The sequence below is a fragment of the Anolis carolinensis genome, chromosome 4 (assembly GCF_035594765.1).
Source record: "Anolis carolinensis isolate JA03-04 chromosome 4, rAnoCar3.1.pri, whole genome shotgun sequence".
Classification (NCBI taxonomy): Eukaryota; Metazoa; Chordata; class Lepidosauria; order Squamata; family Dactyloidae; genus Anolis; species Anolis carolinensis.
The window spans coordinates 79,358,105-79,379,783 of record NC_085844.1 but is presented as its reverse complement, the minus strand read 5'-3'; the positions used below and the strand labels follow the sequence as shown (position 1 = coordinate 79,379,783).

General features: G+C 38.5%; 1 protein-coding gene across 16 annotated transcripts in view; it reads left to right on the top strand.

Annotated features, from left to right (window-relative positions):
• The window catches only part of atxn1 (ataxin 1), a 346,870-nt gene that overhangs the window by 110,806 nt on the left and 214,385 nt on the right, over positions 1-21,679 (top strand). For 13 of the 16 annotated variants that reach the window (XM_062980695.1, XM_016992935.2, XM_016992934.2 and 10 more), the window contains one exon: positions 19,674-19,789. The exons of 2 other annotated variants lie outside the window; for them this stretch is intronic. The gene's annotated coding sequence lies outside the window, so the exon portion shown is untranslated. One more of the 16 variants, XM_003219791.4, reaches the window with a different exon arrangement.

The window sequence follows — 21,679 nt, the reverse complement described above, 5'->3', positions numbered from 1 at the left end:
CCCAGGGCCATGTAGACCACTTTGTTTTAAGGGGGGGGGTCACCTTTTTGGAGAAAAAATGTTCCCAGTATCTAAAGGCTGAAGTAGCAATTTCAACATATTGTGAGGAATTCCTGGGAATTCCCAGGAAAGTCATTTTCGTAACTAGGAAGTAAATGGGAAGCCAGTTAGTGTGGGAGACCCCCCCCCTCCCGCATTTTTTAAAAACTGGGTGATGATGTTTGGGTAGGAGGTATTATCCAATTCCCTGTCCATTGACTACCTTTGTTTGGGAGTAATTAACCCCCTGTTTAATTTAAATTGAGTGTTGGATCCCAACTTTAGACTGTATACCTATCCTTTGACAGCAATAGGTCCAGTTGTTGGCACCTTGATCTAATCCTGGATTTTGTTTTGTATTTAAGTTTAAAGTATTTATTTCCTTTCTTTCCACTATTCAGAAATCAAGGTGGTTGTGGTCTTAAATATTTGTTCCGTTAAGCATTATGGCTTCAACAACAATGTCCCAAAACCAAGCTTTTGATAAGGAAAAAAAAAACAAACCTTTTTACGGTATGGAGATTATGACCTAAATAAAAGCATGTGTAATATACATCACGGATAGGAAACATAGATTTTTGGCATTTAATTTTCACTATCCCTTTTCATAATAATAAATAATTGAAGTAGTTTGTTTACTCACATATAGATTGAACTCATGTATAAGTTGAGGGCAGGTTTTGGGGGCAAAATTAGGGATTTGATATGACCTGATATGACCTGTAGATATGTTGAGGGCCATTCCTGTTGTAAGTATTAATGGTACATGTTGTAAGTATTAATTGTTTCACATGATGTGTTTAAATTAGTATATGATGTTTTAGTTGATTATGTATTTTGTGTGTCAATAGTAATAATGCTAATAAAAAAAATTATTTGTATTCCACCCGATCTCCCCAAGGGGACTCGGCAGATTCCAACATACAATGGCAAACATTCAATGCCTCCGTAAAACGAACAATCACTGACATAAAGTCCCAGAGAAACCCCCACATACTAAAATAACATTAAAACCTAAAATCAAATTAAAGCCTAACATCAGTAAATTAAACCTAAACATCAATAAATTAAACTACACATGGTCAAACAAAATTATATAGTCACATAAAATCTAAACAAATATCCACATTAATTTACAACAGCCAATTAAAGTTCACAAAACAGTGTGGGTTGGTTATGTAGTCAAACGATGGTCATTGGACTGGCATGGACTAGGAGTGTCCAAATAGTACTCAACCAGGGTCCCGGTAGTGATTTCTCATTATCTAATCCTCCTTCTCTCCACATGCTAGTGATCATAAATAGGTTTTCAGTTGCTTTTTTAAGGAGAGGAGGTAGGGGGCCAGCTTTATTTCTTTAGAGAGGAAGTTCCAGAAGTGGAGGGTGACTACGGAGAAGGCCTCTCTCGTTCTCACTAGCCGTACTTGAGATGGGGATGGGACCGTGAGCAGGGCCTCCTCCGCTGACCACAGTGACCGGGTTGGTTTGTAAAGAGTGGTGTGTTAGGTCAAGGAGCTTGGACCCGAGCCATTTAGGGCTTTAAATTAATGACCAGCACTTTGTATTTAGCCCAGAAGAAGACCAGCAGCCAGTGGAGCTGCCGCAACATGGGAGTGAATCTCTCCCTGTACTGGGCTGCTAATCTCGATATATATGTATTGGTGTTTTTAAACTTTGTATGCCGCTTTGAGAGAAAAGCGGGATAGAAATGAATTAATAGTAATAATAATAATAATAATAATAATAATAATAATAATAATTCCACAGAGAGAGAAAAGCATCGGGGGGGGGGGGGGGTCGTCAACAGCCATTACTACCATTTTACTGCCCAGGCATTCAAAAAGGCCAGAAGCAGAACCACAGCGTAGAGAATAAACAGATTTATTTTAGGTTCTCTCTGGATAGACTAAGCTCTTGCCTTTTGTCATTTTACTCAGAGAAAGGTATGGCTCCTTTTTGTATAAGGTACAGGTTATCACACTGACCTATGGATACATAGACTCCAATTTTTTGGATTGATTTTTGGACTAAAATTTCTAGCTTTATACATTAAGTATACAAGGTAAATATATGTGCTGATTTGCATCCATTTGTAAAGCTATTTGTGGACTGAATCCTTTTTGCATTTCTAATTAATACATTGTGTGCATGCTTCAAAAGAAGCATGTGTAAGCATGTATGTTAATAATATTCAAGGTTGCTATCAGAACTACATGTTTATGTATACATCTAGCTCAGTGTGCATACTGATTGCTCCATAATTATTATCTATCTATATAAAAGAGTGATGGAATCCCGGCGACCAACAAATCAACAAAACTAAACACCCCACAACCTAGAAAATTGACAGCACTACCCCTCATCCATGCCTCTAGGTTGATACAACAAAAAGAAAAGAAAAATACAGTCCTAATTAGAGGTAGAGGAATAATTGTTTTTATCCAATTGCTGCCAGTTAGAAGGCTAAGCTCCGTCCACTTGGTCTCCTAGCAACCCACGCAGCCCAGGGGACAGGCAAGGTTAGGCCTCACTTAGGGCTCATCCACACTGCCTATAAAATACAGATTATCAGATTTTAACTGGATTATATGGCAGTGTAGCCTCAAGGCCCTTCCACACAGCTATATAATCCATTTATAATCTTATATTATCTGCTTTGAACTGGATTATCTTGACTCCACACTGCCATATAATCCACTTCAGTGTGCATTTTATCCAGCTGTGTAGAAGGGGCCTCATATAATCAAATTCTAAGCAGATAATATAAGATTATAAATATACAGTACAGTCTCACTTATCCAACATAAACAGGCTGGCAGAACATTGGATAAGTGAATATATTGGATAATAAGAAGGGATTCAGGAAAAGCCGATTAAACATCAAATTACGTAATCATTATACATATTAAGCACCAACACATCATGTTATACAACAAACTTGACAGAAAAAGTAGTTCCATGCGCAGTAATGCTATGTAGTAATTACTGTATTTACAAATTTACCACCAAAATATCACAATGAATTTAAAACACTGACTACAAAAACATTGACTACTAAAAGGCAGACTGCGTTGGATAATCCAGAACATTGAATAAGCAAATGTTGAATAAGTGAGAATATACTGTAATATGAAATCATTACTGTGGTATAATAAAACAGAACAATACAATCTCTAAAATCACAACACTAAATAAAGAACAACACTCTGAAAACAGGGGAATTCCACACAGGAAACAATCAGGGCCAGCTAATACCTCCCAACAAACTATTCCCATCACCAAAGTCTGGCAAATCCTCTGTTTTCTGAGGGCCACAGACAGTAGAAGCACATAAAATATCGCAAAGAACACCACTCAAAAACAAGGGAATTCCAGACAAGAAACAATCAGGGCCAGCTAACACCTCCCAACAAAAAATTCACTCAGGGAGGAAGCAACCAGGCTTTAAAGCTGCAAGGCCATTACATGCTAATAATTTTCTCTAATTGCAGCATTCATACTTGCCTCCAACAGACAAAAAAACCAACCAATCAGAAATATTGTATATTCACAACCTTTACGAAATAATATCCCCTGAGGGCGCAGCGTTTTAAAGCGTGAGATACTAAACTTCTGGACCGAAACATTGCAGGTTTGAATTGGGGGAGCGGACAGAGCCCCTATTATTAGCCCCAGCTTATACCAACCCTAAAGTTCAAAAACATGCAAACAAGAGTAGATGAATAGGTACTGCTCTGGCGGGAAGGTAACGGCACTCCATGCAGTCATCCCACATGACCTTGGAGGTGTCTACGGACAACGCCGGCTCTTTGACTTAGAAATGGAGATGAGCACCAATCCTCAGAGTCAGACACGACTGGACTTAATGTCAGGGGAAAACCTTTACCCTTTAACTTAACTACCACAATTCCTCAATACTTTATTTCCCATACCACCATACTTCGCCACAGCAACGCATGGCCGGGCACAGCTAGTTACTTTATAATTCACTAGCTGTGCCCGGCCACACGTTGCTGTGGCGAAGTACCTATTGATGCACTCACATTTGCATGTTTTCGAACTTCTGGGTTGGCAGAAGCTGGGGCTAACAGTGGGGGCTCTCTCCACTCCCCCAATTCGAACCTGTGGCCTTTCGGTCCAGAAGTTCAGCAGCTCAGCGCTTTAACACGCTGCGCCATCAGAGGATATTATTTCCTAAAGGTTGTGAATATACAATATTTCTGATTGGTTTTTTTTTTGTTTGTTGGAGGCAAGTATGAATGCTGCAATTAGGAAAAATGATTAGGATGTAATGGCCTTGCAGCTTTAAAGCCTGGCTGTTTCCTCCCTGGGTGAATTTTTTGTTGGGAGGTGTTAGCTGGCCCTGATTGTTTCCTGTCTGGAATTCCCTTGTTTTCAGAGTGGTGTTGTTTGCGATATTTTATGTGCTTCTACTGTCTGTGGCCCTGAGAAAACAGGATTTGCCAGACTTTGATGATGGGAATACTTTGTTGGGAGGTGTTAGCTGGCCCTGATTGTTTCCTGTGTGGAATTCCCCTGTTTATTTACTGTCCTGGTTTTAGAGATTATATTGTTCTGCATTATTCTATCCCAGTAATTATTTCATATTAAAGAAAAATCTCACTTATCCAACATTTGCTTATACAATGTTCTGGATTATCCAACGCAGTCTGCCGTTTCATGATCAATGTTTTTATAGTCAGTGTTTTAAATTCATTGTGATATTTTAGTGGTAAATTTGTAAATACAGTACAGTAGAGTCTCACTTATCCAACATAAAAGGGCCGGCAGAACGTTGGATAAGCGAATATGTTGGATAATGAGGAATTAAGGATAACCCTATTGTCAAGGACAGAACGCCACAAGGTTCAAGATAACAGAGTTTATTTAATTACAGAACTCAAAAATGCCCGTAAAACACAAGGGCCAGGCAATTTTAGCCTTTAGGAGCAAAAAAGGGACAAGGAAAAAATGTACAAAAGATAAACCGGATTAAACCGAAGTTTAATCCGGGTAAAAACAAACTGCTTGCTTCAGCCTGAGGGTAAACAAAACAAAAGCCGAGGAACACAAGATACAAAAGAATGCAACTAATTGGCAGCAGATTCCTCTCTGCTGCCAACACTGTGCTTAGAGGAACTTGCGTCGCTCCCACACACACAGCAGACAGGATTTCCAACACGAACAGATCAGTCAAGGATTGTAGCAGAAGAGTAGACCCAGTTCCTTTCCGTGGTTCAAAGCCAGAAGTAGACGTTTGTAGTTTCCAAGTCCAGAAGGGGGAAGGCAAGCCGTGGTCAGTTCAATCCGAGTTTTCAAAGCAGGAGATGGCGTCCGTCAAGAAGACGACGGAAGGTCAAGGTCTCAGCACAGGAAAACACACCAGTCTTCAGGAAAGCGTCCCACACAGATCCCAAGCGTTTGTCCAGATTACCTTGCCCAACGCAATTTGCAATTGCTCCCAAGCCCCATTTTATGCCAGTTACAAATCCTCATCACTGTCAGCTGTCCTCCTTAACCCGGGCGTTTCCTCATCACTTTCCTCATCAGAGCTGGAACACCTCTGACTACGCCCCACAGCATCTCCAGCTGTGGATCCCGTCCCATCCCTCCAGCTAAGCCATGGGTCTAATCCTGAAAGTCCCCATTCATCTTCTATCCCATCATGACCAGTGGCACCCAATTCCTCCCTTACCCGAGTCCAATCCATCTCATCCTCCTCCGAGCTAACCAGCCCCTCCTCCATTCTCTCCGTAAACCCCTCAAAAGACTCTTCGTCAGATGGTGCTGCAAAAATGTCTCGCAGTCTTTTTCTTTCTCGCTCCTCGAGAGTATCTGACTCTCAAGGAGTCTTACGCCCACGTCTGTCAGTAACAGAGCCATGAGGCTCAATCATAACACCTATTAAACATCAAATTAAGTTATGATTTTACAAATTAAGCACCAAAACATCATGTTAGACAACAAATTTGTCAGAAAAAGTAGTTCAGTACACAGTAATGCTATATAGTAATTACTGTATTTATGAATTTAGCACCAAAATATCACGATATATTGAAAGCATTGACTACAAAAATGCATTGGATAATCCAGAACGTTGGATAAGCGAGTGTTGGATAAGTGAGACTCTACTGTAAATACTACATAGCATTACTGCGCATGGAACTACTGTTTCTGTCAAATTTGTTGTATAATATGATGTTTTGGTGCTTAATTTGTATAACGATTACCTAATTTGATGTTTAATTGACTTTTCCTGAATCCCTTCTTATTATCCAACATATTCACTTATCATGCCGGCCTGTTTACGTTGGATAAGTGAGACTCTACTGTATATTGATAATCTTATATTCTCTGCTCAGAACTGGATTATATGAGGCTCCTTCTTCACAGCTGTATAAAATGCACACTGAAGTGGATTATATGGTAGTGTGGAGTCAAGATAATCCAGTGAAAGCAGATAATATAAGATTATAAATGGGTTATATAGCTGTGTGGAAGGGCCTTGAGTCTACACTGCCATATAATCCAATGCAAATTAGATAATCTGTGGAAGAAGTCTAAGTGAGGCCTAAATCTGCCTGTCCCCTAACTGAAACCTGGCTGTCCCTTGGTTGCTAGGCAACCAAGTGGGCAGAGATTAGCCCTCTAAACTGGCAGCAATTGGATAAAAAAAAATTATTGCTCTCCCTCTAATTAGGACTTTATTTTTCTTTTCTTTTTGTTGTATCAACCTTGAGGCGTGGATGATGGGTTGTGTTGTCAAATTTTGAGGTTGGGGGGCCTGTACTTTTGTTGTTTTGTGAATCGCCGTGATGCCATCGCTCTTTTATATATATAGATTTGTGTTAAGTAAATATGCAAACTTTATGTATGACTTTGATTAGTGGGAACTAAATCTCATACAGTCCTTCTTAGTACCTATTCATGTAGATGTTATTTAACATATATACGAAACTGCTGGGAGAGATCATCAGGAGTTTTGGGGTGTGATACCATCTTTACTTAGATGATGCCCAACTCTACTACTCATTTCCATCTGACGACAAGAAAACAGTTCCGCACATGAACCATTATCTGAGGGCAGTAACGGACTGCATGAGGGCAAACAAATTGAAGCTTAATCCAGATAAGATGGAGGTACTGCTGGGAATAGGGATACAACCTGAGTTGGACGGGGTTACACTCCCCTTGAAATCTCAGTTTTGTAGTTGGAAGATGGTCCTGGACTCTGCCTTAAACCTGGAAACGCAGGTGATGGTGGTGATTAAGGCTGCCTTTGTTCAATTAAAACCTGTGTGCCAGCTGCACCTGTTCCTGGAGAAATCTGACTTGGCCACGGTGGTACATGCTCTGGTTACATCCTGTGTGGACTACTGCAACACTCTCTACATAGGACTGCCCTTGAAAAGTGTCTGGAAATTACAATTCATCCAGAGAATGGCAGCCAGAGTCCTGACTGGAGTAGACTCCAGGGAACATACTATTCCTTTGTTGAGACAGCTCCACTGGCTGCTGATTTACTTCCGGGCCCAATTCAAGGGTTATGGTATTAACCTAAAAAGCCCCATACGGCTTTTGGTCCAGGCAGCCAGTGGAGCTGTCTCAGCAGAGTAGTAGTATGTTCACTGGTTATTTGGGAATTTTAGAGGTATTTATTGAATCCAATTTTACCGTTTTGATAGTTCTACTATTTTAAGGCATTTCTACTTTTATGTCTTATTTATATATGGTTGACGTTACTTTTATGTCTTATATATATGGTTGATGTTAGGATGTCGTTTTTATGATGTTGTAAGCTACTTTGGGTCCATTGGAGAAAGGCAGGATAGAAATGCCTGAAATACATAAATATGCCAACAATCTCAGCCTTTTCTTTTTAAGATTGACTATATACTGTTGATCCATAATTACTTTGCAGAGATCTGTTATTGAAGTATGATAATATAACAGCTGGGTCAAATGAAGCATTTAGGCTACTTTCACTGATGAGCCATAATGGATTATTAAGTCTCTTCGGTTTTGAATGAATTTTGATGCATTTCCCTCATGTTTTCATTCCTTAGCAAAATTGTATAGCATTTCATCAGATTCTCATGTACTTTGTGCATTTTTATGATGGTAAAAACAGTATAATGGAATACATAGCTTGTATTTTCATATGTTACAGATTTTCTCTATTAAGGTTACAGTAAACATATTTCAGGAGTGGAAGTTCCAGAAATCTTTCTTTCAGTTATTTGCAAGAATTCAGTGAAAGACTTAATTCATTATTGTCTCACTGCACTGTATCCCAGTTCATAATAAGTCTGAAATTTCAACCAGGGTGTTTGGTATCATCGCAGACTGAAGATGGAATTACAACTTTAATTTAGGTAATTTAATTCAAGTGCTTCTCTTGCTGCTAGACTTCCTGGAAGTGGTGATGACAATTGTAGCTGGATTGCAGGCTCCTATTTTGGAGAACTTAATGCTCCCATTATTAGTAGCTGAGTTACTCAGTTCAATATAAAGATAGAAGTGCCTTTTTATAGCCTTTCTATCCCATTTGAGAAAAAGTGGGATAAAAATTCAATCAATAAATCTTTATACACAATACAAATTTACATAATTCATGACATTTCAGGCTTATTCGTATTTTTGTAGAACTTGGGAGTGTGGTTGTTTTTGAGCTTTAAGTCAGTAATTTACTGGCCTTCAATTGTGATTAAGTACAGTTGACCCCCCTACACCCACTGATTCTTTCTCCATAGATTCAATTGTCAATGGCTTGAAAAAATATATATAAAGTCCAAAAACTAAACCTTGATTTTGCCATTTTTGTAGAAGTTATGCCATTGTCCTATGCCATTGTAATGGGACTAGGGCACCCATTTTTTTTTTGTATCCATGGGGAGTGCAGGAAAAAAAAACCCTGCAGAAATTAGAGGCCCACTGTATATTGTTGATTTTTTTTGTAAATCATATAATTGTTCTTTTGTTTGCTAGTTGTATACTATTTACACCATTATAATAGCTTTCCTAATACAGACCAAGGAGCCCTCTGTGGCGCATTGGGCTAAACCGCTGAGCTGCTGAACTTGCTGACCAAAAGGTTGGCGGTTCAAATCGGGGTGAGCTCCTGATGTCAAACCCAGTTTCTGCCAACCTAGCAGTTCGAAAGCATGCAAATGGGAGTAGATCAATACTCACTCAGTACTCCTTCAGCAGGAAGGTAATGGCGCTTCATGCAGTCATTCCGGCCACACAACCTTGGAGGCGTCTACAGACAACGATGGCTCTTCAGCTTAGAAATTGAGATGAGCACCAACCCCCAGAGTTGGTCACAACTAGACATAATGTCAAAGGGAGACCTTTATTTTTACCTTAATACAGAATATTGCAAGCAGCTTTGTAAAGATTTGTTGTAAACTCTAATTATACAGCACAGTTGGACCTAATACAAATATTTAATCTGGTCCTGAACTTGGGTTTGGAGCATAACCAGAGAATTAACAGTTCTTAAGATGTAAAGGAGTTGCTTTTAGTATCTTCAGCAATAATGAGCAATATTTTTATTATTGTTTTATTGAATTTGGAAGACTACTAAATTAAATTTTGAAAATGCAACTAATCTGGAAACTTTACTGTATTAAATGTCTTGCTACCACCAAAACAATAAACTGCATTTTTTTCCTTTTGTAATGTGTAGGATGATCTACTCATATCTGCCCTGATGGCATTCTTCATTTCCTAATCCCTCCTCCATATAAATAACAGGTTCTCATTTAATGTGATGAGTAAGTTCCATAGTACTCTTTTCTCTATGGGACTTATAATATTGGCTCACATGCCTTAAGCATTTGAAAGTGACTGATTAATGTGTTTTAATAATAATAATAATAATAATAATAATAATAATAATAATAATAATAATAATAATAATACAGTCGCATTGACGAAAAACAACAGGAAAAACTCAGCCGCTATCAGGACATCAAGATAGAACTTCAAAGACTCTGGCAGAAACCAGTGCAGGTGGTCCCTGTGGTGATGGGCACATTGGGTGCCGTGCCAAAAGATCTCAGCTGGCATTTGGAAACAATAGACATTGACAAAATTGTCAACTGCAAAAGGCCACCCTGCTGAGATCTGCATGCATCATCTGAAAATACATCACACAGTCCTAGACACTTGGGAAGTGTTCGACTCGTGATTTTGTGAAACGAAATCCAGCATATCTATCTTGTTTGCTGTGTCATACAATAAAATAATAATAATAATAATAATAATAATAATAATAATAATAATAATAATAAGCCTAACAATACAATTTCTGAAGGTCTTGATTATAGAAAAACATCAATAGTTTTTGACTGCTGTTCCTGATCGGGAAGCCTTGTATATATGTAGATGTAAGCACTGTGAAGTTTATGGGATTTCCCCCTCCTTCATGACTTTCTGATGCAGTCACATGGTACCCATCACATAGACTTGGTTTCATGACTTCTGCGGTCTTTGGAGGTGGGGTAAGTCCCTCTATTCTAGTGTCATTGTTGGAGGCTCATTTAGAATGAAGGTGGGTTCTCTGGATTCAGGGTTCAAGAAAATGTGCTAAAACATCTTAAAAAATCCTGATAACTTTGGGTGAAATAGATCTCATTATAGATGGAATCACCATGTATATCTTACTGTTAGGAATTATTCCAGGCTACGTGTATGCACTTTCCCCTCAAAACAAACAAAACGATAGAATCATATTAATTGAAAAAGATGAGTTACACCTTACAGAAAAATTATTTGCTAGGTTGTGGTTTTTTGAAATTTGTGACAGGGAATTTGCAAATTTTGCAGAAAGATCAGGATGTGGTAGAAAGGCTTTAGAGTGTGGGTGATAATCCTGCAGCCTTCAATATATTATTGAATGGCAAGTCTTCCTAGCCCTAGCCAGCATAGTTAATGGTGACAAATGCTGGGAGTTCCACTCTATCTGGAGTACTGTATGATTTCTACCCCTGCATTAGAAGTTCACCCTAATATATGATTTATGACTTGTTTAGAAAAATCATCAGTCAGTTTTCAGAGTATCCATATTAGTAGTGTGTGGGGAGGAGGAATAATTTTCCAGTGTCAAAGTGCTTTCTAATATCTCCTTGATTTGTGCTAAGCAGTGAAGCTTCTCTCAGGCGTAGAATGAAGAATATTGAGGGATCTTGCCAGTACAAGAAATATGTTCTGCGGTAGTAAGCTGGAATCATGAAAATAAATTAACATGAAAAATGCATAGATTTCTATGGATGCTGCTTAGAATCAAATTGGCTTTTTGTAGCTGCCATACTTTTGTCTCATGTTCAACTTGTGATCTCCTAAGACTCCTAGATCCCTTTACCTTTATTCTTGTCAAGCCAAGTATCACCATGCATTGATGACTCTTTACATTTTTGTTAGTGGGACAATTAAAGTGGTGTCAAACAAGAACTCAGTGAATCTTTGTCAAGTAAATCTTCCTCAGACTGGCCATTTCTCATGTACTGAGCTACAAATCCTCTGAGTATGCTTTAACACTCTACTTCCTAACTCAATGGCTTTGCTCTAGTAGGCTGAGTTTTCTCAAAACTCTGGCCCTCCCAACTGCTGGAAAAAGGGGAACCAGTACTTTGGACAGAAGATGACAGGGTAAGCTGTGAGTGTGCCACACTCTTCTGCACTATTGTTTCTAAGATTCTATCCTGGTCCCTTTAGGTCAGGCATGGCAAACTTCCGCCCTCCAGGTGTTTTGGACTTCCAACTCCCACAATTCTTAACAGCCTGCTGACTGTTGGGAATTGTGGGAGTTGAAGTCCAAAACACCTGGAGGGCTGAAGTTTGCCCATGCCTGCTTTAGGCACACTGGAGAACATACTCACATATACTTTAAATATCAACATTGTCAGGCAATGGTGACTCTTGACTTCTATGCCAGTAGGACAATTACATCATTGGACTAATATTAGTCTAGATATTAATAGAGCCTATATTAATTGTCCAAGAATCCTCGTCTTTTCTGGTAGCTCCATCTGTGGAGCTAATTGTTCTTCTCTCACTCAGTGGACCATGTTTTTCAGTTGGAAGAAGAGATTATAAGAGAGCTTGTGCATCAAGGTCCTTCAAGTTCCTTCCTACCTGAAGAACCTTGATAGATAGGAGATGTGCTTGTACGATTTTCTGCCCTATGGAGCATAATATTTGAATTTGTCCCTTGACTCAGGTAGAAGGCACAATTGGTTGCTCCAAGTGTACTCAGGTTGTCCTCCCAACCTTGTTATACTCCAGCGAAATGTGGACCGTCAACAGATGTCACACTCAACTTCTGGAACGATTCCATCAGCCTTGTCTCCAAAAAATCCTGAAAATGTCTTGGACAAATGTCAGTGTGCTGGAAGAAGCAAAGGCCACCAGCACTGAAACAATGATCCTCCGCCATCAACTTCACCGGACTGACCACATTGTCCGAATGCTCGATCACCGTCTCCCAAAGCAGTTACTATACTCCCAACTCAAGAATGAAAAGCAGAATGTTGGTTGGCAGGTAAAGAGATTTAGAGATGGGCTTAAAGCCACCTTTAAAAACTGTGGCATAGACCAAGAACTGGGAAGCTCTGGCCCTTGAGTATTCTAACTGGAGGTCAGCTGTGACTAACAGTGCTGTGGACTTTGAAGAGGCTCAAATGGAGGGCAAAAGGGAGAAACATGTCAAGAGGAAGGTATGTCAAGCCAACCCTGACTGGGACCGCCTTCCACCTGAAAATCAAAGTCCTCACTGTGAAAGAAAATGCAGATCAAGAATTGATCTCTACAGTTACCTACGGATCCACCTCCAAGACACTACAATTAGAAGACAATCATACCCGGACACGAGTGATCACCGATGACTCAGGATGCAAGAAAAAGAGCCTGTAGTTGCTTGAAAACTCAGACCGTCTCTTTGTCAGGGTTGTATACAGAAAATGTATGTCGTGAAAATTCAATCATCACCATATAAATCATAGAGAAAATGGACCTGCTGACAACCTATCATAGTTATACTGGAGCAGACCATGTGGGAAGGACTACACTCAGGCCAAGCACATATGAGTCTTGTGATTAGGTCAAGTGCTTGCCTGGCTGCAGTACAGAGGTATGACCTTTTTTATGTTGTCGTTAATTCTCTTCAGTGGGTGTCCACTGGAAGATGTATTGGGAATTATCTTGTAATGAGGGGATGTCATCCTGTTTGGATGGCTCTCTTCTTCATTAAGTTTCAGTTGACTACCATGAATCTCCCTTGCAGGGGCTGGGGACCAATGAGAATGGTCCCTCCTCCCCCCAAGCTGTCCCAAGACTTAACATGTTTGAAGGATTCTTGAAGGATTCAGTGTTTCTCAAACTGCTCCTTCAGGTGTTTTGGACTTCAGCTCCCAGAAATCTAAGCCAGCTTACCAGCTGTTAGGAATTGTGGGACCTGAAGTCCAAAACACCTGGAGGAGCACAGTTTGAGAAACACTGCTCTAAAGAATTTTCTGGTAGATATGGAGAATCTTTTGTGCTTTTAAAGTTATGTTCTTAATTTTTGCAGCTTTCACTAGCTATCGTTGGTTCTTGTGAGGAAGGGTGAAGAATAAATCAAATAAATAAAAGGTTTGCCTCAGGTGTACTCTTTGAATGTGAAAAGTCGTGTAATTCCAGTTTCCCATCACATAAAATGGATTAATGGTATAGTTTGTATTTTCAAACTATGTAAACAGCTCAGCATGAGAGCACAATGTCAAAAGCTGCTTCTAGGAGACAAGGAGTGAAGTGTTAAGAGTTGAAGATGGAGATGACTGAGATTCCTCTTTAATGAGCTGGAGCTTACATATTGCTTTGAATTATGGATATTGTTTACTTACGTTCTTCCATATACACACACTGTTTCAACCTAAGATCTAGCTGTAATTGGGAGCTACTGTGGTCTTGTATAACAAGATACAACGTGTAGTTTAAATGGAATACATTGTTAGAAGAAGAACACTGAACCTTAAACTAGCTTGGGGAGTATAAAGCCAAATTTGACAGAGCAGTTTCCTCCTCAGGCAAGCCTTTTGAATTAATTTCTTATATACACAGCAATTGAATATTCATATTGATTTCAGTTATGGAGTGTTTTCCATGTAGTCTTTCTGTGGAAAGACTAGGTGACATTGTTTCTCTCAGGACAGTGAAAGCTCTGGAGGCCATTATTTTTCAAATGTTCAGAGGTGTGGCAGTTTGCATTTATGAACTGGGAGGCTGTTTTCATCAGCTATGAGTCTTACAATTAGGTCAAGTGCTTAATAAGCTTTCATTTTGTGTGTGTGTGTGTGTGTGTGTGTGTGTGTGTGTGTAAGTATCTTTTGTGGGCAGGAATCCCAGGATAAGGGGTTAACGATATTTTAAAAATTGTGATTCAGCCTAATATAATAATACTTTTTCTGAAAATTATGAACCATGTCTAGCTGATATTGCATGTGATGGTATTAAGAACTTGTTGTACCAACTGAGATAGGCAAAGCATTGATGCCTAAACTATGAAGCTGAACATTCTCTCTTCTTTCCCTTCTTTTTTGTTTGAAGATCTCTCAAAGAGAGTGTTTCTTTTAAAAATATTCCAGTATAACTGATGTGTCTCCTTGCTTTGAACTTATTTCAGTCTTTGGCTTTAGCCTTTGATCGAGTAATCAAATTCAAGGTTAAAGAGAGGTCAGGATTTTAAAACTGAGAAATGGAGTACTGTAAACAACCAAAGTACTTTGTTTTGTATATGTGTTTTTTAGCACTGTTCTTCAAAAAATGCAAATCACAAATCAAACACTTTTGTAAAGTTTATTTAACTGGTTTGTCAACCACAGTTAAATTGATACGTTACAAAACACCCAATGTACAGATCTTGTAGCCCACTTGTAACAGCTAATACTGGACCGCAGTGCATGAATGGCAATATGTACCATGGTCCAATATTGGTGTTGCAGATTTTCTATGGTAGTGCATAGTAAAGAAAGATTACATTAGGCTGGATTGCAATTTTAAAAATATCATTAACTCCTTATCCTTGGGTCCCTTCCCACAAAAGACATATATGCATACTTCTGCATATTTCACATGGGATGTTGGTAGCTACATTACTTCCTAAGGCAGGTGGATAACTGTCCCCCCAACAGACATTGCATGGGAGATTATGCTACTTCATACATCATTGGCATGTGCAACAGTGTGCATACAATTCTCAGTCATCAGAGGAAGAATCGACAGTGATGTCTCACCCCCAATCCTGGATGAAGAATGGAAAAAAGTGAGGGAGGAAAAGGTGACTGTGGTGTTAACGCAGGCAGATGGTTTTATTATTTTAACTATATTGTACTTCTCCTCAAACCTTTAGAAGAGATGGAATAACAATAACAACAACAACAACTTATTTACAAACTGGCATAAAGCTTGCAAATTTCTGTTCTAAATCCTCTTGAAAACATAAAGTGACTTTAAGCGTAAACTAAAGAGTAAATAGGGAGTTTGAATAATCTGCACTCTAAATGTTTACATCATTGCATACAACTTACTATTTGCAAGCTTTATTAGGTTGCTAAAGAGCTGTTATCAATTTATCCATTACTGTGTTGATTTACACAACTAATCTGTGCTCTCATTCGAAAAAAGGTTCCATTTAATTTCAATTTTTATACATTAAGTGTATTTATAAAATGTTCATATGTAACAAGAAGCCAGATTTTTTTGGTCTCTTATTTAGGAAGCTGTGTGTTGATACCCATAGCCAGTTAGTACTTGGCTCTTTTTCCTTGGTTCAAGGAATTCCAATTGGAAAATTCTGTGACTTTGGTTTTGCTTCCTTCAGAAATAGAAAATTGGAGTAGCACTTGGCAAGTTTGTAAGGACGTATTTGGTTACTGCTATCACTTGGGAATTCAGAGCCTGATTAAAAATTCAGACGAGCACCCCTTGAGTTAAAAAAAAAATCTGTGATCATGTAAGCTATGAAAAACCAGCTGAAGTTTTCTTTTAATCTGAATAAGTGAATATGTAGAATAATATAATTCATCTTGAGGAGGTGTGATGTGATCTGCTACTATTTATTAGGATTATATGTTATATCTAGCATTTCCATTTTGTGTTTATGGATTGTCTTCAAACATGCAGTTTGATAGGTTTCTACTATGTTCATGAAGAAGCAAAATGAACTAAAAAAGAAGCAGGTTGTTTTTCTTTGTAATATTATTCACTGATTTATTTTATGAAGTTCTGTTTCACTTATGCCCCATATAAACTGACCATTTAATGTAGTTTTCAACCAGCAATGAAGAAAGTGCTTTGTGTTGCCTTTGACAACACATAGTGTTTTCGCTGTGCAGATGAAATCCTTGAACCCCTTTGAGGCCAGGATTGCATAAGCGACAGAGCATTGCTGCACATTAAGGCACTTATTTTGTATGCTTTTATGGGAGCTTGATGTCTGACTGCTACAGGTTGAAGTAGCTTTAAACTACATTAAATGGTCTTTGTATATCAGGTCTTATTTAGATGCCACTGCTATGCAGTAAACCTGCTCAGAATAACTCACAACAAATACTAGCATTCTATCAAAATCAGTAAATTAAAAAACTCTTATAAACATATGGATTACTCTAAACTTGAGAAAACTAAAAATTCTATAAACATAGCATAAATTAAATGTTACTTTGGAAGACTCAATGTTTTATTGTATAACATTATGTAGGTTATACAGATCAACCTGTTGATTTGGTAACACTCCCCATGAAGACTTGTGCAGTTTGGATTTGTGCCTATTTTCAGCAATGGACTTGGGTGCCTGTCATTGGAGGAGTCAGTTCTTATTTTGTATCATGATGGTGCTATTCCAGAAAACACAAAGTTAACATCAATTTAGCAATGTAGGAATTGTGACAAGCAATTTACCGTGTTTCCCCGAAAATAAGACAGTGTCTTATATTAATTTTTGCTCCCAAAGATGTGCTAGGTCTTATTTTCAGGGGATGTCTTATTTTTCCATAAAAAAGAATTCACATTTATTGTTGAACAAAAAAATGAACATTTATTATACACTGTACAGTAGTTGTCATCACAAACCAGCATAACTAGACAAACTGAATCCTATCAAGAATTTCTTGTTACTACCAATATTTCCATGTACGTATTTCTATGGTACGTACATTTACCGATCCTGCATGCTCTGGTGTTCTGTTTGGCAGGCATGCTTCCAAACAAAAACTTTGCTAGGTCTTACTTTCGGGGGAGGCCTTATATTTAGCAATTCAGCAAAACCTCTACTAGGTCTTATTTTCTGGGGATGTCTTATTTTCGGGGAAACAGGGTATGTACTACCCATTCTTGCTCAGGAGAAACCCAGCTCTACTTCTGATACTATCATCATCATATTTATATCAAAAAAAATTCTAGTTTGGGATGAGTTATAACAGGTTAAAAAAACATAATAGAAACCAACAGGCTCAAAAAGTTAAAAAGTCATCAAACCATTATAAAATTAGAAATCACTTAAAAGAAATTAAAACAGCATATGAAAATCCAGCCCATTACACATAAATCATTTCTCAAAGGCCCGCAAAAATAGAAGGTGTTTTACCTATTTTCAGAATGATGGTAAGAAGGTACCAGCCTAGACTCTCTGTACAGGCCATTCTAGAGCCTGGGGCCAACCACTGAGAAAGCCTCCTCCTGTATTCCCACCAAATTCACTTGTGAGTATGTCAGGAGACAGGGCAGGCCTCCTCAGCAGATCTCAAAACACGGGCAAATTCATGTGGGAGAATACAGTCAGTCGTATGACCTGGAACTAGGACTTTATAGATTATTGTCATCAGCACATTGAATTCTGCCCAGAAATGAACGCCTGCCAGTAGAGCTGTGTGCTCCAATTAACGGTCTGGCTGCAGATTGTTTCGAGATAGAAGATTTACAATCCTAAAAGCCAGAGTACCAATCTGGTGAATGCATCTAATAGACTCAGTTCTGTAAAGGTTTCTATTTTCCTGTTTTTCTTCTTAGACTGTAACAGACTAACATGGCCATCATCATCATCATCATCATCACCATCACCATCACCATCATCATAAATAAATCAGCTATAAATCTCTCCCCCAAAAGTATGACTCAAGGCAGCTGCCTCCTTGAAATTTGCTTGATATGACTCAGGATTAAAGGAATAAATAAAACCTATCCGTGTATGGATTCTGTGTGCATAGATTCTACCTTTGCTTAAAAATATTTATAAATAAATATAGTAAACCATGGTTTTACATGAGTTATTTTTCTATGCCATTGTTTATGATGACATAGGTTTTCATGGAAGAGCAATGTTTCACCCATGTTTTAATTATAGTGTATTATATCTTGTTCTTAACAATATAATAATATAATATAACATATATCATGAGTGCTATTTATATCAGAAAGATGATAACATTTAATCAATAAATTAGATAACAAGTAATTAAAGGAAAGGTTAGTTCACACTACTAGTTCTCATTGTCATGCACTCCATGTAGTCACAGTAGTCTGTGAAGTGTAATTCAGGGAACACAAATGCACAGTTCATAATTGTCATATCTCCTTTTAATAAGGAAACTGTGGTGAATAACAATGCTGGCATATCCTCTGCACCAGTTCCATAGTTGCTCTTCTTGTTATTGTGTACCATCAAGTCATTTCCAACAAATGGTGACTCTCGGGCTAACCTATAACAGCTACTCTACCTGCTAATAAAGTTCTTGATGCACTCCCTACTGCCAGTTGGAGCATATATTGTAGAGCAGGCATCGGCAATCTTTGGCTTTCCGGGTGTTTTGGACTTCAACTGTTTTCAACTATTTAATCCTGTGTTTTGGACTACCAGCTGTTAGGAATTGTGAGAGTTGGAGTCCAAAACACCTGGAGGGCCAAAGTTTGCCCATGCCTGTTATAGAGTCTGGACTTCTAACCTCATAGTGATTATGATTTTTTTTAAAAAAGTTCCACTATGTCACATTTACACTAAAAAGTTAAAAACAAAATAAAATTTTCCCAATTTCTAAATTGGCAGAGGAGAAAACAGCTGCATGAATTTTGAAAAACCAATTTCTCACCTTCCCAATGTAAAGAAAATAGAGCCTTGGTTAATGCTAAACTTATTTTTTAAAGTGGTCTTTCAGGAGTTGTTGAATGCAGTTGAAGGACTGAGGGTGAGGATTATTTTCTCTGCCAATTGATTGTACAGCAAAAATATTCTAACTTAATTGATTTTCTTACTAATAACTACAGCATTCATTTTGCTTATCTCGATTATTTTCCCTGATTTCTCTGTGGTTATTGCTAGTGTCTGTTTTCACATTCTGTAAAATCCACAGTTGATCTTAAGTTCATCTTCAAAGAACTTTAGCAGCTAAGATATCAAAAAGCATATATTAAAAAGTGTAGGTTACAGTGATAATAAAAAGTTCAACCCACAAAAATGACCACCTATTCTTCTTACTGTTTGCAAAACCAGGTTACACAAAGTTATCAGCAACACATTAGATGGCTCAGGGATTTTCCCCACCAACCACTTGAAGTGACATTTCCCCTCTAAATATTTCCTGTTTTGTTTTTAATTGCAGCATCCTGGAGCACAATGAAAGAGTTTTAATGCACAGACTTCAGGTAAAAAGCGCTGCAGCAACAAGGACAGGCGAAAACCTTACCATTGCACCTGGGAACACTCCTATCATTTGAAGTAAGTGCACAGAAAGCAATTTGGATATTAGGGGGATTACAATTAATCTAGGGTTTGATTTGTTTTTGTATCTGAAGATGTGCATTGATATTTCTTTCTCATGCATGCAAAGAGTTTACTGGCAGGATTAGATTAGACATGATGGTTGCTGACCTCTCAATGTTCATTGGAGCTTTCCAAGTCATATATAAAGATATGAGGAAGTAGCTCTGTTTTCAACAGAACAGTGATGCATAGGCAGGTGGTTCTAACCAATCCAATGGGCACCACTTATTTATTTGTGATATATACCTCTAGTCACTTTATTATTTAGTTCCTGTCAGCTCATCTGGAAAAAGAGCACTTGGAGAAATACTACAAGGAGGTACGTTGTGTCTAGCGTTTGTTTGTTTTTTGTTTTTGTTTTTTGCTATAGGCTGAGCATACCAGATCCAAAATGCTTGGGACCAGAAGTCCAATATTTAGGATTTTTTTCCTGGATTTGGGAATACTTCCGTAGACATATTGAGATATCTTAGAGATGGAATCCAAATCCACACACAGAATTCATTTTTGTTTCGCTTTACTTTATACACATGGTCTCGTAATATGCAAAGTATTTTTAATAATTATGTGCCTGAAATCACATTTACGTACCTCGAGCCATCAGAAAGCGAAGATTTCACTGTCTCAGCCACCCATATGGACGATTTTGGATTTGCAGTATTTCAGAATTGTGGTTAAGGGATGTTCAACCTGTATAAAAACTGGATTCCCAACTTCCTCTGGCTTTGAAACTGGCATTCAGATCAGGATCTGAAAACCAGAAGCTTCCATATGTCCCCTTTCAGCTTGATTTAGAAATAAATTAGCAGCTTGGGGGAGCAAGAGGAAAGACCTGACATTTATATCTTGATTCTTATTCTGATTAGATTTTTTTTAAAGAAACCTGACCTATGCCATTTCTTACAAGCCAGAGGATACCTTGTATTTCTGGCTAATTTATACCATAGTTGGTGTGTGGCGGCAGGCTATAGAATTGATGGCATACCCATTCAGCAAAATGGAATGAAATGACAAACTACTTTAATTCTTCAATTTTAAGACACACTTTCCCCCATACAAGCATCTCAAAAAACAGGCTTGTCTAAAATTGTGGCTGACATATATACTTTTCTTTTATTGTTGGCATTGCAATTAGTGTGCATTTTACATTGGTTCGATTTGTTGTGCTTGGGCAGAACCTGATGCACTGCTTTACAATATTCTTGTGCCAATGTAGCAGCGTTTGTGGTGTTTCCTCATAAATATGCCTTAGGTGTTTTGTATACTTGCTACATTTATTTCATTGTTGTTTTGGAAAGAGGGAGCTGTTCCATTGAATGTGTCCTGTTGTGTGTTGTAGTAGAGCCTGTGAGTAACGTTACAAACAGTAGTATGGGTGCCAGAAGGGGAAAAAGGGTTACTCGGGAGCAGGAATCTGTTGATAAGCAGCAGAGAAAGAGGATCCGGGACATACTTACAGCACCTACAGATAAAGAGTCGTTTTAGGGATTCTCTGGGGATGATGGGTCAATGAGTGAAGGAGAAGAAGGAGACACCATGGATTGGACTAAGATAAGGGAAGTGCAAGCTATTTGTGAGGCACCAACAACTAGTGATACCTTTATGGGGTTCTCTGGGAGTGAAGACTGGCAATCAGGGGATCGAACTGATTCTTGGGAGGATCGAAGTCTTGACAGGAGGTGGAGGAATTGGAGGGAGAATCAAGGGAATTCACGTGAAAAGCTGGGAGCAGCTGCGGGGGATGGTGATGGGGCGGTGGTCAGTTCATCTTCTGATGGTGATTTATAGATAAAAGTGGGTTCAGGGATGAAAAGTCTTTGCAGAAGGCAAGGTGTTGATGTGCGT